The sequence below is a fragment of the Oenanthe melanoleuca genome, chromosome 2 (assembly GCF_029582105.1).
Source record: "Oenanthe melanoleuca isolate GR-GAL-2019-014 chromosome 2, OMel1.0, whole genome shotgun sequence".
Classification (NCBI taxonomy): domain Eukaryota; kingdom Metazoa; phylum Chordata; class Aves; order Passeriformes; family Muscicapidae; genus Oenanthe; species Oenanthe melanoleuca.
Window position 1 is genome coordinate 113,695,512 of NC_079335.1, and position 22,705 is coordinate 113,718,216.

The following is a 22,705-nucleotide window of genomic DNA, read 5'->3' on the forward strand; positions in this document are numbered from 1 at the left end:
GAATCTCTCTAATCTAAAGTTTGTATGGCATCTACTGTTAACCTCCCATCCATGAACCTAGTTAGCAGTGAAGTAATTCAGATAAGTTTGAAAGGATCAATAATTTTTTTCTGTGTCTTCTTTTATCTTCTTCATGAAATTTGTTTGTGCAATAATAGGTTCTTTCAGGTTTCTTGAAAGTGGGACTTAGGCCCCCTGAGGGGAGACTGGAGAGGGCTTGTTCAACTTGTTTGGTTGATTGTTTTTTTCTCTTTTCTACTTCTTTTGATTTCCTTTATTCTGATCTTTTAGAAATAATGAGACAACAGATCCTACTTTGTTATGTCTTTCTCCATAATTTTCAGCATGACTTTTCATTTTGGTTTTTTTTTTTTTTTTTTTTCCCATTCCTTTGTAACTTTATTTCCTCTCCTTGTTTGTAGCCATGGCATGTGTGTCTTGTATCACTGTAGGTCTCATTGATCACTGATACAGGACATGGATGAAAACTTCTTTTCCAGTGAGACAAGCTGACAGGATGTGTAGAAGAAATTGTCTTTGCTTTTGCATGCTTTATAACTTCAGAAAGACACAGTTAGGCTCATAGCAGTAAGATTTCAAAGGTTACCATCAGAATATCGTGTTCCTTTGTCACATCTTATATACTAGGTGGAATGGCAATAAACAGGTCAGTTCCAAAAGGAAATGAGATCCAGAATTTTGCTTCTCTGAATTATAAAATTAGAGGTGATTACATAGTAAAATCATCATTGTAGCCTTTAGAACTGCAGGCCATTGAAATGGGTCAGGTAGAAGACTGAGGTAGGACAAGGGGGACTTTGTCCTGGGTTGTTACATCAAAACATATTAAGGAAATCCTTTTATCTTGAATGACAGTGACTTTGGTATTGGGTAGGATGGCCTATGAGTGGCCTTTTCTTGGTGTTTAATAAATTCGTGTGTGACCACTTATTTTTCTTGTGTATTGCAAGATTTCGCCATAAAATAAAACTATAAAATCAGAAGCAGCGAAAGTGGGATGGGTTTTTTTTCAGGTGTGTCTTGCCCACTGACAGAGAATGAGAACAGAAGCCAATATGTTTATACCAATTGATACTGTCTCATTAAAATTCAGTGTTTTATTTTTTACCTTTCAGTTTGCTGTATAGGTCACTTAATTTTTGTTACTTCCCTTTATTATAAGCTAAGAACAGAATGTTGCTGAATACGCTGGAATAGATGCATATTTTTTAAGGTTGGCATTTAAGCAGACAAAGGATCATGCTTAATGCTGCTGTGATAATAAATAGTACTGTAATTGATTGTTGATAGAAACCCTTAAAATATGTTTTTATGGTTGAAATGTACTTTGGATAAACAGTGTTCAGTTTGCCTATTAAAATAATTCACTATATACCATGGTTTCTTTGAGTATTAAGGAAGTAGGACTTTTCCAACAACAGTAATTGGTTGACACTGCTTGACCTTAATGCAAAGCTACAGTGTTTAATGAACAAACGGAGGGAATAAAGTTTTGATAAATAAGGCAATTTTCATGAAACCTTTAGAAATATGCTTGAAGTCTTTTAGTGTTAGATTGACGGTTTCTCCTTTTGTGAAAAGAATAAGTGAATAATTTAAGGCTATATTTCATGTTTTCAGATCTTCATTCTGTCATATAAATAATAGACTGTGAAATGCAGCAGCTCCTGCATTCACAGATTTAATAGACCTGTACAAGTGGGTATCTTGCTTGCCTTCTGGCTTCTTAAAATGCTCTTTTGTGTGTATGTATACCTGAGAAGCAATGCAGAAGTGGGACTCTATTCAGTAACCAAATTCCATAGTTTAAACATGCCACATATTCTGTGTTTAAAGGAATTCTTCTTCTTTAAATACTTTAATTACATCTTGATGTCAGTGTTAGTATTTTTAGGGTTTAATTCTGTATTATGATGGACAGATGTGAAAAAAGCAGTACATGTCTATTTGAAATTAAAGTCTAATTTAAAATTTACTTACTTAAGGAGAGACTGTGAGGCAAGCATTCAGGTTTGAATCCCTCAGTATAAATCTTTGAAATACCATTGAATCTTGATAAGAAATTAATCAAATTTATTTGCATACCTTTAAATAGTGAAATATCAAAGTAATTTGTTTTGTTTACTACATGTATTCTTAGTTATGTAATTTTTTCAAACGGAAACAGTATTGTGGGAGGAAGAACAATAATAAAATTAGAATAGTTTATTTTCTTTGTTCCCATTCCCTTTTCCTCCTCCTGTCCTTTAGTTCAATATCTTTGAAAGGAGGGTGAAGTAAGGCTTACTGAGAGCAAGTGTCAAAGCATTGTGATGTTTTCATGTTCTCAGTCTTCCAAGCAGAACATAGTTTTTTGAATAGTGGACCATGGGAAGCACAAATACTTCTTTGAAAGGTATGTACTATTGTACCTGTTTTGTTACATTGAAAAGATAGCTTCCCTAAACACTTCCATTTTTAGGTTTAAGGCAGATTACCTGCATTTTCTTCCTGATACCTACTCCTTTAAACATTGGAGTAATTCTAGTTGTTAGGAACTTCTGCTAGCATATGATACTGAACTCCTGCTTTCCTCCATCATATGTGGGAATAGAGGCATTTTTGCAAGTCAGGAAATACCTTTATTCGTATATTGAAGACTGCTTTCTGTAAATGATGTTCAAGATGTCTGACAGATGATTTCCGTTTGCCATGGTACTGACTTATGCAGTCCTCATGTAGGTTCCAGAAATGTGTAGTAGGTATCCTTTAAAGTGAGCTGTCTATATGAGGATGCCATCACATTTGCTAAAGTACAGGCAAATTCTGTTTGTGCTTACTAGTAGTTTAGTTCCTGTAATAAAGTTGCTTTTTCTTACTTTTCAAGAAAAATAGTTGTTATATCTTTTGCCATTGTAATAAAAATCTTAACGTAATATTCAGTTCTGTTTCATGAGTTACTCTGGTAACTTATTAATGTCTTTATCTTTTTTCATTTTCTGAGATAATTTTCTTCATATTCACGAGAAGTCTGTCTTTTGATTTCAGCTAGGCCAAATGCTCAAATGGAGATCATCCTTTTCTCATTCTCCCTAGTCTGTCCAACTTGTTTGTAACTCAGAAAACATCAGTGCAGACATAGAGACCATTTTGCAGTCTAACTTGTTGAAAAAACTGTCAAAACTGTATGAAGCACACAAAAATCTTTGTGCTGAACTGGTGTGAAACACATTGTCATCACCTCTGTTTTCAGAACTTACACAGAGTAATATTTTCTATTTATTTTGCTACATGAGCATTATTTAAGCTATTGGCTGGGATGTTTCTGTTGCTTCAGTAAGAATTTACAGGATTAGTGTCTTAAATATATTGATTATATCAAACCAACCAGTCGCCGATTGGATCCATCTGTGACTCAGTTAGCTTGTGGTACTTGAGCAATACATTTGTTATTGCTCATTGTTGCTTCAGTACAAGACTGTGGTCTCACTGTAGGACTTATCCTCTGCAAATATATACATACACAGTTTGGTGGAAATTCAGGAAGGAGGATATAAAAAGCAAAGGAAGGCAATGGGAATGCAGAACAGCAAAGGATGCTTTGCTAGTGGCTAAATGGATACATTTGCTAATGCTGATGATTTCTTTTAAATTCTGAAATGGTTACTCTTCTTTATTTAGTCAGTGTGGCTTTTTTTTTTTTGTTTAATTTGTTAACACCTATAGAAATTAGAAAGAACAGTAGTTATGACAAATGGACTATGTAATTTGAAAATTGTATTTTGTCACATGTTTTAGGCACAAAACCTAGTTGAAATCAATTGTCCAAACATTCACTTAACATATTAATAAGTAATACAGGAATGCTCTAAGCCCTCTTGAATTAGATATATTACATCTTGTTACAAAATTTAATGCCAGGCTTAATAACTCAAAGTATGCTCTAGAATAAAAATACATTTATGTGCTAGTATGTTGTAATTAGAGTGCTAATCCAAATTACAAAAAAAACCCTAAACCCACTATTCAGCTGGAACTGTTTTATATACTCAAGAGGAGACAATTATCTTTAATTTAATATCTTAAAAAAGAAATCCCCATATTTTTTTTTTTCCACAAGTGGGTATGCTTTTTGTGGTATATTTCTAAATATTACAACACTGCAATATTAGTGTCAAATCAACCACAACACTAGTTGGATTTCAGGACCTATTTGGGTATTTATGTGCAAAATCACTGTCGTTTAGGACTTCTAAAAAAATGTGTCCAGGTGGTTGTGTTCTTATATTTTCTGGTGAAAACGCTAGAAGCAGTAAAGTACCACCTTTTCAAAAAGGGAAGATGGTGTTTCCAATTCAACACTATTAGATTTGCATATTTGTAACAGGAAGAATTATTTTAAAATATGATTTTATCCTGTCATGAATAGTCTTTAATCATGTCACAGTAGCTGAAAAATTCTGCATAAATATATTTTGAAGAGAATTTGATTTTTTTTTCCTTTTTCTTTTTTCTGGTGATTTTTTTGTTGTTGTTTGAACAGTTGAAGGAGAATTAATAAAAGATAGATGGCCGATCAGTTGCTGATGTTTCATTAGTTAAATTTTTCTTAGAACCATAATCTTCAGCATTTTTAGTGTGTATGTAATCTGTAGATACAGCTGTAGTGTGCTGTTGAACCCCATACAACTTCTTGTGGTCATATCCACAATGATTGAGCAACTTTCTAGAAAATAGATCAAAAATACAAAATTATGGAAATTTGTAAGATACATGTTTTTAAGAAGTTTGTTTGCAGGAGCAGAAATTGAAAGTAATGCTGAGAAATAGCCAAGAATCACATGTTGATAAAAATTTCATGTTGAATACTGAATAAATCTCTATAATGCTGAAGTTGTTGGAGTTGTTGTCTGTCTACTATTATTGTTATCTTAGAAAGAAATAAATTGAATCACATGGACTTACTCTACGTGTTGTTTCTATCTTTCCTGATACATGATTATGTGAAATACAATACTTACATGACTTGAAAATACTTAAGCTAATTTCAGTCACTTTTGTTTGTCCAGAGGACTTTTTGTCTTTTGTCCAGAAGAAATGCAGTGCTTTAGGTCTTGAATCCTTAACTTGAATCTGTAGATTAAACAAAAAACTGAAACTATTTTTAGGATTTTTTTTCATTAAGTGTATTTATTCTCCATCTGAAGGTCAATTCCAGAAGTCTGGTACCAGGACTGTCACTCCAGCTTCCTCATTGCTCTTGGTGACTGGGACATATCCCAACTCTATTTGCCTGTTGAATGTGTGGAAAATATCCTTCTGAAGACAACTGTCTCCTTTGTGTTTGAGTACCTGCCACTATGTGAGTTGTTTTTTTATATTTTTTTAAAAAGCAAACTGAGTTTGCCTCATTTTCATTAATGTTAGAGTTACATTTAACATTTATAAAAATGTTTGTGATGTGTCTCCTGCAGTTGTCCAAAAACTATTCTCTTACCATTTCTGTATCAAAAGAAATCTTGCTTTACAAACATAGGTTCTCTTCTCCCCAGCTTGCTGCATTAAATTTTAAAAGACAAGTGAAAATAGTGACTGTGGTATTTGGTTTTAAAACTGATGGATAACTGTATTGCAGTCTGCTTCCCACAGAACTGGTGAAACATAGACCATGTCAGTGGGAGCATTTCTTTGCATTCTCCCATAATATGCCCTAAGTCCCGACCTGAAGGGGCAATTCACTCTCTAATTTAAACCTCTCCTTAACATTAACAACATGGCAGTGTTTAGTAATGATACAGTGTTTACTGTTAAAGACTTGCCAATTTGGCCTTAAATAGCTAGACTATATTACCTCAATTTGCCATATTCCCTCTGTTTAGTTTGGAATTACCTTGCAAATGCTAAGGTGATAGTATTGAATTGTGTAAAGGAATTATAAATTGGAAATCCTAGCAATGTGGATTTTAAGTTCTAGTACTGGTCTATAGAAGCACACTAGTTCAAGTAGTTAAAGGTCAGTAAACTCATTTTAACAGGTACCTTTTTTTTTTTTTTTTTGCTTTTACTGACTTCCATCAGTGCCTTTAATTAGTTATTTTTCCTTCCTATTCTCTAGATAGTTTAAAACTCCTTTCTGAAGTGATTTTTTAAGACGTATATGAGCTTGTATATGTAGTTTCTGTACCTTTTAAGTGTAGTTAGTTTTTTCCGGTGTTGCAATAAAGTACAGAACACTACGCAGTGCATTAAAGAAATAGAGCCTATGCATCAGAACAATTTTCATGCCTCACTCAATTCTTAATGTAAATTAGTAGGAACATTGGTTATCCATTTGAGAAATTGAGTTGGTATAAAAATAAAAATGCACTTATGGTATGTGGTGCTTTGTGTATCATCCTGGGAGTGTTTTGCTGTTTATCTGTCACTTGCATTAGAAAAAGCAGTCACTGGCTGCAGGTGACATTAAAAATTAAAGGTTAACCTCAATTTCTTTACTGACCAGACGTGGGGCAGAAAGTTCTTCTGGATGTGTGCCTGGATTTTGGAGCTGTCAAATAGAGTTGAGAAGTAAAGACTGGTGCTTTTGGTGGCTTAGTCTTTTTGTATGTGCATGGGTGATGATTTCACCATTTCCAAGTGTTTAGACTGAGTCTGATAGGTTATATCCAGATCATTTTCCATTGCATCCAACCTTATGAAATTAAAAAATTACATGATAACACTATAGTATGTAATTATAATGAACTCATTTTATTGATCTACATAATTCTAGGAATGTCTTTTTATTTTGTTCCCTAAAAATCTAATTAAAATGGCTGTCTATCCTATTACTAGAGAATACATGTCTAACAAAAACTAGGTAAAATTGTCCTTGAAAATTGCCTTAGAAGCTTTTGAATATTTTGGTTTACTCATTTACATTTAATGTAAGACAAGCTTTATATACTCATGAACAAACCTGGGAGACCTTTCTTTAAGTTTTTGACAAACTCAGCTTCTCCCTCATAGTGCATTCAAGGTGAGCCAAGTTCAGTAGCATGAGCTTCCCTCTGGAGTCTATCACTCCAAATGTTGGAGGCAGCATTCAAGCTAGTGAAGGGTTCAGGCAGCAGAGGTTTCCATGTAACCTGCCAGCTATCTTTCCTTTGTGGAAGAGGTATTGTTCTTATTCAGTGGTAGACCAAGTCCTGACCTTTGAGATGCAACTTGAAGCTGTGGCTGCTGTTCTTACCTTCCATTTAATCTCTTAATTTTCTTAGCCATGCAGTAAGGTAGTATGCATGTAGTGAGTAGATCTGGTGCTTCTTGTTGGCTCATAAGGGAAAATGAGAAGGGAAGAAAAAAAAATTATTTTTTTTTTGGTGAGTAAAATAGACTGCTAAAATGCATCTTTTTTTTTTTCTTCCCTCATCCTCCATTTACCAAGCAGAGAATCTATTCTGTCTGTAGCCATTTTCCCTCTTACAGTTCTTCATAGGAAAACAAGAAAATTAAAAATTTCATTAAAGAAAGCATTGCATATTGCTAATTTAGAAAAGAACACTGCAATTGACATATTTGAGGAACTCTAGTATTTCAGATATGTATAATCTTATTAAAATTATATATCTATGTGCTTGCTTCATAGTAAGCTTGGCACAGTTGTTTCAGGACTGGTATACTGTAGATTGTTCTGACTACAAATTAAATCATGTTAAGAATTCTTTGGTGGGAAAGTGATAATGCTCATTTAGTGTGCTTTACTTATTATTTCTAATTTGTTAAACCTGTATTTAAGACAGATAATTTCTCTGAAGAAAAAATACTTTTGAATGCTAGTTAGTTATTTTCCTGTAGTCCCCACTGCTTGAAATTTTTCCAGTGTTCTCTGAGATTGGTTTCGCTTAACACTTCTTGGTTTCTCATGTTTCAGATATTTTTATGTTGCCGTAATACTGAAACTGGTCAAACAAGTTTCACTATTGAAGTGGTTTATAAAGAAACTGAAATACCATGTAGCTTTAAACATAGTTCCTTTGACTTAGGGAGTAGTTAAATCCCGTATAATAGTTGATAATTGTTGGCTTGCAGCCTGGTTCTAAAGTCTTTGTTTTACAAACTTAGTTATGAAGCATCGAGAAAACTGAATGTTGAGGTTTTTTCAGATGAAATATCTCAGGTAATTAAATACTTCAGGAATTTATAATTTGTTTGTAATTTGAAATACAGCACTCTCTGAGAACAAATCTTCAAGTGATTTTATGTATTGTCTTACAGGGTCTAGAATAGGTAGCATGTTATAATTTGTCAGTTAAGTTAAATTTAAGTAAACTTCTGTATCAGTCTAAAAAGCGCTGGTGGTTTGCAGCTATATTACAGATGGCATCTTTTCTTAAATAGTACAATAATCTGTGTTTTGTAGAGCAAGTGAATTAGCCATTTCTTACACTGTTAATGCGGCTTGTAGAGGTCATCACACATCTGTATGAGCAGAACATATAAGTATTTTAAAAATCCAACACCAATTCAAATGACCCACCCAGTGTTTCTGTTGTTGCTGTTCCTGCAGAGTTGGTGGTCCATTTACTTGTGTTTAATTTATGGTTGTATTGCAGAGATGGGCTCGAGAAAGATATGCGTAAGATAAAGAATTTTTTCTCAGATGCAGCAAAACTTGCAAGACATGCAGTTTCAAAGGGTGGAAGAACAAGTCCAGGATCGAGAGTTGTTTTGCAAAGCACTAAGATCAGGTTGTATCAGTTCCCCTCGAGGGTACACAGTATCAAGTCGTGACTAGTAATTACCATAGCTTTATTTTCAGTAGCTGTCTGATTCTCCTGATGAGGACTAGTGGTACTGTGTGTTATTAGCCCATTCTTTTCAGACATCCTTCGTGTTTCTCCTCTTTGTACCATGTTAGATTACCTACTTTATGTGGCTGACAAATTTGATACTGCTTCACATCCTTGTTCAGGTTTCTTCTGGCAGTGGTCTTTGTGCACTGCATCTCCCTTGCCCCTGCCCCTGGCATGTTGCCCCATTTCCCTCCTGAGCTTCCTTTTGGGCAACATGACTCTGAAGCCTGAGCTGGCCATAAACAGAGCCCAGCAGATTCTGGCAGAACTTTTTCATTGTACTTGGTGCTTGCTTTGTAGTTCATTTTAACCATGAAACCACCCTTGCCAGTACAAAGGAAAAACTAACTTCTGCCTTGCAGTACTTTAAAGTGGGCTTTCTAACAAAAATGGAGAGACTTTATACCAGGGTCTCTAGGGATTTAGGCCTCTAAAAGCAAAGGATGGTACATTTAGATAAAATCTATGCAATAAATCCTTTACAGTTAGGGTGTTGACGCACGGAAATGGGTTGCCCAGAGAAAGGCAGATGCCCCATCCTTGGAAGTGTTCAGGGCAAGGCTGGGGAGCACCCTGATCTAGTAGATAATCACCTCTCTGCTCTCTGCCCATGACAAGAGGCTGAACCTCTTTAGAGGTTCTTTCCATCCCAAACCAGTCTGTGATTCTACTTGAGGACAGCAGCTTCTTGCCTTTATTTTACCTGCTTAGTATTATGTATGTATCTTACATACATTCATTACATAATGTTTCCTCTGCATTTTGTTGATTTTCAGACTTTTTCAGACATTGCAGTGGTTACAAGTTGTATTGATGGGACCTGGTCAAAAAGACTGTAATTTGTGGTTTGGTTTGGTTTTGTTTTCAATAAGAGATAAGTGCTACCTTAGATGATCATAAATTCTAATCAGAATTTATTAAAAAGGATTTGATAATATTGTTCTTAAAGGTTTAAAAGTGGCAGCCTTAAGCATATCTGCATGAAGAAAACAATGGAAGTGAGAAACTGTTGGGTTGCCAGCGGTGTATGTAGTTAAAAAAAACTAAAATTGTGCTGGTGTTTGGTGTATTTGAAATGATCCTCCTACCATAGATGTGACAATTGTGGACAGTTATCTCTCATGTGTTTAGAGCTGTGATAATGTTCCAGTAAAGTTTTAAGGACAAAAAAAGATTTCTAAAATATTGGCTGTGATTTCCCTTAAAGGGAAGGGATGCTATTTCATGGCTATTCTTGGCTCTTTTCTTTCCCTCTGCTCCTCCTGAAGAAATTCTGTGGGACTTAGAGAACACTTCCAGGACATATTTTAAAGGAAGTTCACAGAATTTTAGTGGGTTTTGCTCTTAAGTTATATGGATTTAAATGTCTAAACATGTACTGAATGATATTGACAGGTACCAGTATAGATGCCAGCCGTGTGCAGTTGGAGTCCTGTACTAGGGACTGATCTGAAATGCAAGCAGCAGCATTTCTCAGTTGTTGTGACTGGCCAGCATTTGTAATTTGATGGAAAGCAGATGAATAAAGCCAAATTAAAGTGACAGTGATGACCAACTGCCTAGTAATTTAAGACCCTCCACACATTGCTTAGTGCTATTTATTCAATAAACACATATAGTAAATATAGAACTTTATGCATTTCTTTAAGGTGATAGAAGCAAAGCCATGGTGGGCAAAAGTTACTGTATATTATCAGCACTCTGTCATATTTGAATAAATTTATGTGGAACTTATATAAAACTCAGAACTTTTTGAGCAGCTTCATGTGGTTTGGTTCAAGCTTTCATTGCATGATGTACATTACACAGCTTCCTATTAAGCACTTTCTTTGCAACATAATTTCTACATATTTGTAATTTTTAAATAATTAAAATTGTGCCACCAACTTTTGTAGTAGTTTTCTCCATATTATGTGTCTGATCCTCTGATATCTTTGCTCATAAGCATTAATGTCGTAAGAGTTGATTCTGATATGAATGGTTCAACTGGATTTACAAGAAATGGTTGAATGTTGTTGTAACATTTTTGTTAAGCAGCATGCATGCCTCAGAGTTATAGAAAAGGTTAACTGTATCTTGAAACTTGTAATATTTATCATCTTTTGCAAGGGAATTGTAGGTCAGATGCAAGAATTTCTCTGTGTTATAATAGTTCTAAATTTGTTTTGGCATATTAATCTGGATTATTTTAAAATCCAGAAGTGTACTTTATAGTGGGATCCAAGCCGGATCTGAGGAAAAAAAAAAATCATTATTCTCTCTGTCATTCGGCAGAGAGGAGTAAGGGATAGAAAAGAAAGAAAATGCTCTTCTTTTTAAGTGAATGTATTCTTCCCTTAGAATGTACCAACAAAAAGTAGACCAAGACAGTCTTGCGTGGAGACAATCATAACATCTGACAGGAAAGTGATTTTAATTAATTTAAAATCCAGAAGCAACAGTATTTCTTCCTGAGTAAATGGTTGGAAGGCCTTAATTACACATTGCTCTTGAAGGCACAGATTGCACTTAGTTTCTTTTTGGTCTTTTAGAATCAGACTTTAGAAAGTATTTAACTTACAGGAAGTACTGAGTACTTTCCTCAATTGACTGGCTGTTACTGAGTTTTCTCAGTATAAATATAGCTACTTGAAAAGAATAGGAATTTAGTGGAATGTTTTGGGGTTGGGGATTTTTGGTTTGGTTTGGTTTTTATAACAGAAAAGTCATCCAATACTTTCAGCTGGATTTTGGCATCAAAATTTTTAAAAAGCATTTACTGCATAAAAAGTAAGTTTTGACAAAAGCAAAGTAAATGATAAAATGTTTAAGTTGTGAATCAATATCTAATTATGTCTAATAATGATCTAGTACTCCAGTTGAGAATATTTTATAGTGTGAAACTGCTCTAAGTGAATAGTGACCAGCTAGAGGAATAGTGAATGACTAATTGTATATCTAGGTTCATTTAACTTATTAAATGCACTTCTATGAATGAAATGTAAATGTTGAATAGTCTTCTGTACATGAAAACCATAGTTATGAAACCTGCACAAAACCTGGTTTTATAGCATTTTAGAGGAAACAATCATGGTTTTGTTTCATTGTAATACTTCGTTTTTAGCAAAGACACATTTAAATATTAATATATTCCCATGCAAAACAGTTTTCTTATTCTAAAAGTTACTGTAATAAACATCATTAAAAGAATGGACTATTTAATGTAAAAAAGAAAGCTCCTCATTCATGACATTTTTATTCTACACAGGGATCTTATGCCTTATGCTTCTAGATTGTTTGAAAAGAAAATTTGGCTAATGCAATTTAAAAAAGTTTTCTGACACTGCTTTTCAGATGTAATTCCTTTCTTGAATATATCATTAGTGGACAATGCAAGAACTTGAAACACAGAAGATTTCATGTGCAATCTTCTTGAAGAATTATAGTAAAGACTTTGCCAGTATGAAAATTTCTTCCAGTGTCTTATTTCTGGTGACTATTTTAAGTTATGTAATTAATATTGAGGTTTCAGTATTTTCTCTGTGGCAAGTACTAGGGAGTGGTATCAGATTATTTTCCCTGTTTCCTGTACAAACAAGCTCTGAGTTTGGGAAGATCTTCTTAACATCCCTCAGGGTTTTGCAGATAAAAGTCCCACAAAATAACTTTCCCTTTTCACGGTATTTTTAGGGTGCTAAGAGGAAGGGTTCCTTGTTTGGTAGTCATAATTTGGTCCGGTGTAGTAGACTGTGAAACTGCCAGGCATTCAGCAAAAGCTTGGGAAATTTAGTACTTTACACAAAAAAATAAATTGGTTCAAGTAACTGGGAAAAGGGAAGCGATATTTAATGGAAGAGACTAATGGTTTGGGCCATTGTCTGAGTCCATACTTCCTCAACTTGTCAAACTGGAACAGAATCTTGAAGTTCTTTTAGATTCATTTTTGCTACAAGGCACAAAGTTAAGAGAGACCAGAAGATCCACCGTTCCTTAAAATACATCTCTTTGAATATATATACAGTACATGCATTTCAAGTTGAGTCTTCTAATGATTGCATGTTGAGTAACTTGAAAAACAACATATATAACCAACAATTTCATTACAAACAGAACCGATCCGACTCGTCTTACGTGCCCAATTTTACTTCCATAAGATGTGACATTTTTTTCATTCTCATAGTGCTTCTCAGGTATCCAGGAATCACCTTCTTAAAAATAACATATGTATCTGAGACTTTGGTAGTTTGGGAGCTGTTTCATTACATATGTTTGCATTTGCAGTATGAAAATGTCACACTAAGCTCTTACCAACACACACAAAAAAAAGTTCCTCATTTAAAAATATGTCAGAATATTTGGACCAATTTGATTTCCCAGTTTTTCATTCTGGAAGTATAGATTTTTTGAGTTAGAGTTGCATGTTATAAAATTAAAGGAAATACTTAGCTGGCCGTCACAGAAAAGTCATGATAGTGTGTGGGTAGAAATACATAGTATTTATGTGTATGTATGTCTCACAAGAGGTATGTATGAGAGATTAATGTTCTTCTTAACTGAAAAGTTCTTTTTCCACTCTAAGGATATTTAAAAATAATTCTATCCATTTGGTGGAGCAATAGCTTAGTTAATGAAATTTGATATTTCGGAGTTTTTCATTCTTGTGCAACATCTGTAAACACGTTCCCAAACCTGACATGCAGTTCAGTAATTATCTTAGTGTTTCCATGGTGTTTTGTCAATGAATAGAAAAAAATGCTATTTATACAGATGTGGGGGGGAAAATAATTTTCCTCAGCGTTACAGTTGTTAGATTTTGGTGGGGTTAAAACATAAGCCATCAATCCAAAATCTGCTTAAAATCCTCTGTAGGTTTTACACACTTTGAATGAGCAGGGAGGTGTAGTCTAGTCCCCTGTCTATACCGGGATAAGATCAGTCAAGAAACAAAGCATTTTTAAACTTTTACAGAAGACCTGTACCTCTTTGATCACAGCACTTAGTTTCTTTATTTTCATTAGTTTTTCTCTCCATGTAATGTACATAGATAGTTAATGATGAAAGAGTAGTAAGGTATTCATTGAAACTGAAAATTATAGTATTTGCAAATATAAAATCATAATTTACATAAATTTTATAGTCAAGAACATTATGAATGTAAATATGCCTTCATCTATTCTCAGTCTCATAATGCCATTCGTTGTCCAGTGGGAGATGAAGAGTGATGTTGAGACTGCCGTTTAACCTATTATAGCAGCCTAAAGAAATTAAATAGCCTTGATGTAAATATGAGGTGGGAAAAGAGTATTCATCTCCATTAAGTGACATAAAAAACATGGTAAGAATAACAGGCGGGTGGGTATGCATTAAGCACTGAAGTCCCTAAATTTGGACACTAATTATAACCACAAGGACAATTGCCTCCCACATACTTAAACTGTAATTTCAGTATGTTTTCAGACCAAAAATATGCTTCACAGTTCTTTAGGCACCAAATGTGGATTTTCTCTTGTATTCTTTTTTCATCTGATACATGATTGCTTTTCCCCTGCTATTGAATGAGAGCCTAATACTAAAAAGCTGAATTCATTATGTACTCCTTGGTACAGTTAGATCTTTAGACCTTGTATTTTACTAGATCTCATAACTATGCTGAGGAAGTCCTACCCATTTTATAGTGCCATAAGCAAATGTTGCACCATTATATTCTAATTATTTGGAGCAGTTCAGTTTCATATTAATGTTACATATACCTGTGGATGACCAGTAGCTGCTTAACCTGTTGCACCACATAAGTCACTCTTACTTTGTTTCTTGATGGTATATTCTTGTAAAGACAGATACTATTTTTGCATACTTTCCTAAAATTATTTTTGTTACATTAGATAAAGTAATTTTTATATTGAGTAATTGCCTTAAAGTATGACCCATGGAATCATAAATGAGAACAGAGATGTTGTATAAAACTTTAAAGTTAATTAAGTGTTGCAGTTTCATTAATATTAAGCTGGTTTCCATGCAGAAGAGATCATTTTGATGTTTAGTCATTTCATCTTTAGTATAAATCAAGGTAAAGTATTAATCATTTAAAAAAATTACAAATCATTGCTTCACCTTTACCTTGATATTTAATATACCAAAAAAAAAAAAAAAAAAAAAAAAGCTTTATGTCATTGCCTAACCTGATGTAATAATTAAGACGTGGTATTTCTAGTTTGAATTTGTCTGATGTTTTTCAGTAATTCTCTCTTCCTATCCTTTTCTATGCTTGATTAGATGGTTATTGGCTATTACAACTTCTCCACATGCACTAAGCTGTAGATCTCAATCAAGTCACCTCTAATCTTATTATAAATAAACTAAATCTACTGATCTTTTATCTGTCTCTCACATACAATAAAAAGAAGGATTTCCTGACTGTAATTCTTGTAGCTCCTTTTTTGGCCTTTTTAATTTCAACTTCCTTTTGAATTAAAGATACCAGGCCTGGTTATAGCATTCCAGTGATGCCATATGTGCAGATAATTTCGGGTCCTTAGTACTACCATATATTTCCCTGTAATGCACCCAGGGATTGTTTTTAGCTTCTTAGCTATAGCAACATAGTAAGAGCAAAAAAAGCAGCTGGTTATTTACAATGACTTGTAAGTTCTTTAGGGATTCACTGCTTTCTAGGATATAATCCTCCATTTTATGTGGCCTGTCTTGTAGGTTCTTAATGTTCTTAAGGTAAATAAATTAAAATAATGTAATTTCTACTCTGAGATTTACTTAATTTATGCGGCTTATTGGAAGGATTTTTACTTATTTTTGTCATCACAGAGCTTCAGCTTTTTACATAACAGTGAAGAATCAGCCATCAGGTTTTATGTGTATTTTGTGTGATTAATATTTTTAAAAAGACAATAAAGGGGACTTCACAAAGCATTAGAGCATTAATATAGCACGAAGAAAGCTTATAATGTGTTTGGCTTCTGCTGATACCTAATGATATGGCAAAAAAGCACTCTTCTACAAGGCTGCTTTTAAGATATAAGGGAACCAGAGGAATTGTTAAGAATAATAGATAGCATGTCTTGGATTAATTTTCTTAAAATTTGTTTTTAGGAGCAGAAGCACAAAAATCCTGTCTTAATCTTTCTTTTAGGTATGCTGCTTATTTAGCTTTTAGTAACTTGTAATTTAAGATCACAGTTATTAGGTGTATTTCTGCATTTTATATATCGCTCCCAGATGCTACAGTATTAGTTTTTATCACTGCATATTTTATGAAATGTCAGCCTTCTGTTGGCTGTTCATGCAGCATTGTTAGTGATCAAAGCCACAACATAAAGGAGAGGAATCTAAACAGTTGGCTTATCTTTGTCCTTCATTGTGACACAATACCATAAAATTACTTTACTATACAAAAGGCAGGCAAAGCTTCGTGTAGCACACTCTGCAAAGATGAACTTTTTGTTATTCTCAACAAAATAGATAAACTCTTCTGGGTGATATTTTGTGCAAGGAAAGTAAAGTTAGCAATGATGTCTTTGGAGTTTGGAAAAAGTTCTCATCTTTTCCTGCCTTTTTAAAGCACAATTATATGCGTGCGTGTGTGTGTGTGTGTGTTGTAATGCTATTATAAATCTATCCTTTAAAACCTTTTGAACTGGAAGAAATGTGTCCTTTAGAGTAATCTGTATGGGGTGTTGTGGACTTCTCTGGGATACAATTAATCAAGACGTTAAATCACTTGAAGAGGGAAAATTGAGAAGATAATATTTAGTCTTTACATGATGAAAACTGCTGGTGATTATCAAGTATATTTGGCTTTCATTTTGATTTTTCACACAGGAGATTATTTTGAGTTTATCCAAATTTTTGGTTAAAAATATCAGAATATCAGTCAGCCTTAATTTTTCTGCTTGCCTAAGTGAGTTGTGTATCAGAACTGAAATAAAAAGTAGGAAAAACTCTACAAGCTCAGGAGATATTCTAGGAATAAAAATCTTGAATGATTTTGATCAGCTGCTGTGTATGCCCTGCACAGCAGTTGGTTCAATCAATTTTATGTTTTGGGATGGTTTTATTAAAACGAGCTGCTGCTTTCAGTAAATCACTGTAAAGATGCTAGCTTTCTATATGCTTTTTGGGGAGCTGCAGCTTACCAAGGCAGTCTTTTAGTATAAACAGACTTAACTTGGCTCCTCAGGAAGCTGGGCTGAAGTAGTAACCCCCTTACCATTTATTAAGATGGGACAGAACAGAAAAAAGGAAATAGTCTCCTAATATGATAGTGGTACAGGAAGTAAAAGAGCAGAAATATTCCTATTGTATTGTGGGGGGGCCCATCAGTCAACAAAGCTCTTGACAGTATCTCTTAAAAAAGATGACGATGCACACTACCTGATTGCATGTGTTTGTGTTTGTCTTTCCAACTGCTGCTAGTCAGTAACTTGTACACGTGTATTCTCTCACAGTATGTGATCATCTTTTGATAAATGTTTCAGAGATTTTGAACAAATCAACAGTGGTATTTTCTTCATGGTGTTGTGATCGAGATAGCCACAGTGCTCCATTTTGTCTTGGCTTTATGGATGAGATGGTCATTTCATCCATCTTTTCTTAAAGGAAGAAAGATCTCTTATAGGAAGAGATCATTCCTGTGTTCATCCAAAGGTTTTATTACTTCTTTCTTGATGTGCTTCAAAAATACAGCAGGTAGAAAACAAACTGTTATCAAGTGAGTTAAGGTTGAAGATAGTATATCAGAAACATTAATTAATTAATGCTTTCCATTAATTAATTTTGGGAAGTGAAATTTAGGAAAACAAAGCAAAAAATCTGACAATGGTAGGTAGTTCATCCATCAGCTATCCGACAGGAGTGTGCTCAGTGCAGGTCATCCTTCCTGTATGAATATGGCATCACACAGAGTTTGCATAACTTTCTACCAGTATCAACTTTATGATCCTTCTCCTGCCCTTCACAACTGAAAGATCTGAACATTTAAAGCTACAGACCTATCCCCCATCTTTCTAGAAAAGGTCTGATTGTAATATGTTTCTCTTCTGATTTTTTGAAGAAGGAGGCTCTCCTACCTAATTTTTTCATTCATTGTCCACGCCAGTAGGTGAATTTTACATGTCTTATATTTAATGGGATTCTGGTTTGCTGATGAAGACAGAAAATCTCTAGTCGACCTGGCTGTGATGAAGGATTTAGATTTACCAGAAAAATTGTGATGCTTATAGCAATTTTGTGTCCACAGCAGGAAGAGATGTGCTCCTCAAAGAGAATGATGTATGTACAAGGGCGCATAAGCAAGGTTAGGTGTCTGGGAATCAGAAGACCAAACATGTTGGCACTTGCAAGTCTAGAAGTTCAAGTGACCATAGAGAGAAGACAAAAAGCAATAAAGACAGTCTGTAGAGGGAGTGATTTTTCCTTTACTGATCTCAATACCTTTAGCAGGTGTTTTAAACTACTGTAGTTGAAGGATAAACATTTTGCTCAGGGCTCCTTTTTATTTGTATATCCAAGACTGCTTCAAACACCTGATAAGAAGATGCTAATGATGCTTTAAGAGCTGATAACATGCAAACCTTATCCAAGCAGATTCTCTTATCTTTACAGGTTAATCTCTTTGATTCATTGGCCAAGAAGTCATGCATTAAATGCACAGCTTTCACATATTCACTTGCTAACCTAATATACTCCAGTTACAGCAACCAAAAGTCAAGTCTTGATGAAGCATAATATGTAGTGGTACTTCTTTCTGTAATGGCTGTTTGGGGGCCCACAGTTTCATGAAGTGGTAGTAAATAGATGGAATTATAGCTCTTGGTTAACATACTGGATCCAATCAAGGTAGCTTGGTGCCTTTTAACCTGGTATTCTTATATTCTTATAGTATACACTGCATAGCTGTTATGCTTTGGAAATGTAATTTCACTTTATAGATATTTTGTATGTGTATATGTGCAAAATACTCTATAGATTGATCCCATAATTTGTGAGCATATATGTAAGCTTATTTCCATAGAGAAAACTTCCATAATGGTTTTGACCACCTTTCCCAGCTAGTTCCAATGGCAGTCTTCACTAGGTAATTGAATATACTGGTTTGTTGAGCATTTATCAATGCTAATACCAGCAAAATGGAAGGTTTTTCAGTCTTCTTTTTTAAAACTATTATCCTCAAATCTCTAACCTGAAGATTATAAATGTAACTGACAAAGAAAATTGAGCAAAATTGATATTCAGAAATTTCTTAATAAGATACAAATTGTTGGTTTGGACTTGATTCCCGGTCAATGAAAATTGTGTTTCTGAAATGTAGCTATATTAGTTTATGCAAGGGTTATCACGGTGCTTTTACCTGTGGAGTGTAGTAGTCAAATTACTGCTCTGCACTGCAGAGAGCTCAGTAAGGGTGACAAGTACTTAAAAACAAAGTTATGTGCAAGAGATGCTGCAGCTATATATTTAAGGACTTCATGTTGGCCCCATCCTCTCTTATTAGCAATTCATTTTTTGGATGCATTTTGCATTTCCCTTTTTTGTGAGTATGCATCTCTGGCCTGCTACAATTGGGAAAAGTCAGCAAGGTTTCTAGGAAGCTGTCTTCAGTATACCTTTTTAGTTAATACACAGATTAATAGTAATGATAAGTACAGTAGGAACTGTGAGTGTTAGGTCCTCTGAAAGAATTAAGATGCATTCATGGTAGCAGTAGAGTAACTCAGATATTTTCAAAGCTAATGAAGTTTTAGTTCAGAATTTACTATTAAAATCTAAACTACAAGTCAAGCCTTTCCCCAAAGTAAGAGGGGCAGGATTGAAAAGGGAGGACAAGGTCTTCAGCATTGGTGAAGAATAACTAAAGAAGCAATCTGACCAGCCAAATGAGGAGTTTCCAGCAAGGAGGTGCTTTTTAACTGGGGCAAGATTGTGAGAATTAATATTGGATTTTGATGCAGTAATTAATCCCAGTTCACACTTCTTACAAATCAACATTTGTAAGTATTCAAGCTGATAAACATTTTTTGTGTTAAAAACATGCAAAGGTAAAGGAAGATGCTTAGAAAGCTCAAAAGAGCTGAAGAGTGCTTCAGTTTGGACGATATCAACAGAATGCTGAGGAAATATGAGCATTGCAGAGATTTTGGCTGTATTAAATGTCCTACTTTGCTCACAGAATGTATGCTGCTAAGCTCTTCCATGTAAATACTGGCAAAGACCCAGGTTTCAGTTTCATTGAAGTCTACCCCACCTGTAATAACTGTAGTCAAGAGATTGCAGTATTTGTATATTCATCAGGTGCACTTTGTTTAGTTGTGATATTAAAATGTGTCAAATTGCTATTCAGGTATGAATGGAGAGTTAATATTCCTAATTTTTTTTGTACTCTGAGAGGATTACAATTTCACCTAGAGGTTGGTTATTGTGTAAGGGTGTTCAGAAGAAATTTAATATGTCCAACTTCTGATTTGGGAACATAAAGACTGTTCCTTTTCACAGCCATTGAGAAGGTTACTGTTTTAAAATATGCATGTCTGAGGTTGCAAAGGTGCTAACGAGAAGAAAGATAAAAGCCTCCTGCAGTTTAACTGTAGTGCCATTCCCATCAGTTCTAGAACAGGTTGCTTAAAGGTCGGAACTGCAGCACTTTTTTGATCTCCTTGTTGGATCACCTGCCAGTCAGTGGGGTATGCTGTGGCTGTCTTCCTAACTTTGAAACCTGAGGAGAAGGTGCAGAGATAAGATAGTTAAAGCTAATGGTGATAGGCAGTGGTCATGTATTCTTCTTACTGGTGAGTTAGCAAACAAGGAACAAGTCTCTTCATAGTGGCTAATGAGGGATGAGCTCAGGAATGTCTGAACTTTAGGCATGAGAGACTTTCAGACCCAGGAGGACAAAAATGGGTCAGTTTAGGCTTGAACAGGATGATCATGCTGTCTATGGGGATGAGTAGACTTATGCCATGAATAGCAAAACAGCAAAGATCTTCCCACCTCTTGTGGGATATACAGCAAACATTGTTAATGTAGAGTATATGTAGCCAAGATAATGTGTGCTTTTATTGCTCTTCATTTTAGATTTGTGGCATGATGGGAGGAGGAAGAGGGACTGAAACTTATTCGCAGTTGTAAGGCCTACTAAGGAAGATCTTGACTGTGTAAACATAGCTTTTCCCACTAAGTCCTGTAAATGTAATGGGATAAATTATTTCCACTCCTCTGAGTTTATTGTCTTCTCAGGGTTTTAGATTTTGAACTTAACCTCAACAATTATGTGAACAGCACAATGCAATAGCAACATTTGCTGTGTTTTTAAATCTGTTTCTGATATGTGCTGGAAGTTTAGAGGCTTTGACACATCTTGGGCAGGAGTGGGGTGTCAGTGATATTCCACTTTTGATTTGTGCGTAGCAGACTAGATATTTTTGGAAAGTCTCTTTATTTTTATATTGTAGGCCACTGTAGCCCATTTTTAGATTATTTTCTTAGCATATTTTTTCTTTTAGATAGTCTGAACTGTTTTCTTTACTATACACCTGCTAGTCCTCCAAACAAATTTAATGCTTCATCTACACTGAGCACCCCTCTGGAACACATGACTTAGGAATCGGAAAAAAACAGCAGAAAAATAGGTGGTCTGAGCATTTATGTGTTAAATATGCATGTTAATTAGAAAAAATTAGAAAAAATATGAAAACAGATGTTACATAAATTATTTCAGTCTCAGGATAGTAGTAACTTATACACTGACAATAACTTTTATACGTGCATGTATATGTGTATGTCTGTATCTGGAACATTTATGCAATTGCTACATGGATAGAAAAGCACTAGAAAAATAACTTCTAGTTTAGACAGGCCTTCTGAATATCACCTGTATTTGTGGGTGTTTCTCTCCCCTCTTGTGCTATCCACTGAACTCCCAAAAGAAGGCTCCTCAAAAAGGTGCTGCCAGCAGAATCAGTTGTATCATGACTCATGGGGAGTGTTTGACGTAATTGTCATTGAGTATATGCAGAATATTTTTCTCTGCAGATCAATATTGTATTAGGTAGCAGAAATTTTAAAATATAGGTCCTTTATGTTCTCACATAGCCTATTCTTTACTTTGGTCTCTTTATTTCTCTTGGCTCCTCTTCAGTGGAAAGAAAAAATCTTAAGGTTTTCTAGTAGAAGGTACTCCAGCAGAGACAACTAAAATGTTGAGAATGTGTTAACAGAAGAGAGAATTTTGTAAGTGGATATTCATGTTAGAATTCATCTGCTCTTAGTGGAGTCATTTTGTCATTTTATAAAGAAGACACTTCTGACTGACAACCAATTTTCTGAATATAAATTCTGATATAATTTGAATAATTACATAATTTCTGTCCACGTTAAAAAAACAGACATATGTGCAGTTCGTTTTCTAATTATCACCACCAGAGATTGAAAAGTTAACTTCTCAGAAAATGAAGGCAATATAACATGAAGTAAGGGGAAATGTTGAAAAATAAAGACCTGTAGCCTTCTGTAAATGTTCATATAATTATTTCAGTATAACATTCTACTTTTTTAGTTTGATAGCTTTCATATTCTTTGAAACCTTGTATGTTTCTGTTTTGTAAATTTGATTTCTTTTCCCTTTTGTAAAATCCAGCATATGCTGTAGGAAGGTAAAAGTCTGCAAGATGTAGACAATGAATCGTGAAAGAAGATTCTAGCAGATTTGATTGTTAGTATTGAAGACTTTTTAAAACAGTGTTCAGGGTACTCAATTGCTATTCTAGCAGATGCATTACGCTAGTAAATGTATGAAAATGTGGTACTGTAAGAAAATGAATTACAGAAAACTATTAAGAAATCTTATTTATGTCTTGAAGAGGAAATATATTACCATAAATCCTACT

General features: G+C 34.5%; 1 protein-coding gene across 4 annotated transcripts in view; it reads left to right on the forward strand.

The window, feature by feature from the left end:
- The window catches only part of TBC1D5 (TBC1 domain family member 5), a 311,013-nt gene that overhangs the window by 63,497 nt on the left and 224,811 nt on the right, over nucleotides 1–22,705 (forward strand). For 3 of the 4 annotated variants that reach the window (XM_056483375.1, XM_056483373.1, XM_056483377.1), the window contains one exon: nucleotides 5,208–5,362. The exons of the other annotated variant lie outside the window; for it this stretch is intronic. The gene's annotated coding sequence lies outside the window, so the exon portion shown is untranslated. The remainder of the gene's footprint in view (nucleotides 1–5,207; nucleotides 5,363–22,705) is intronic. 4 annotated transcript variants of the gene reach the window in all.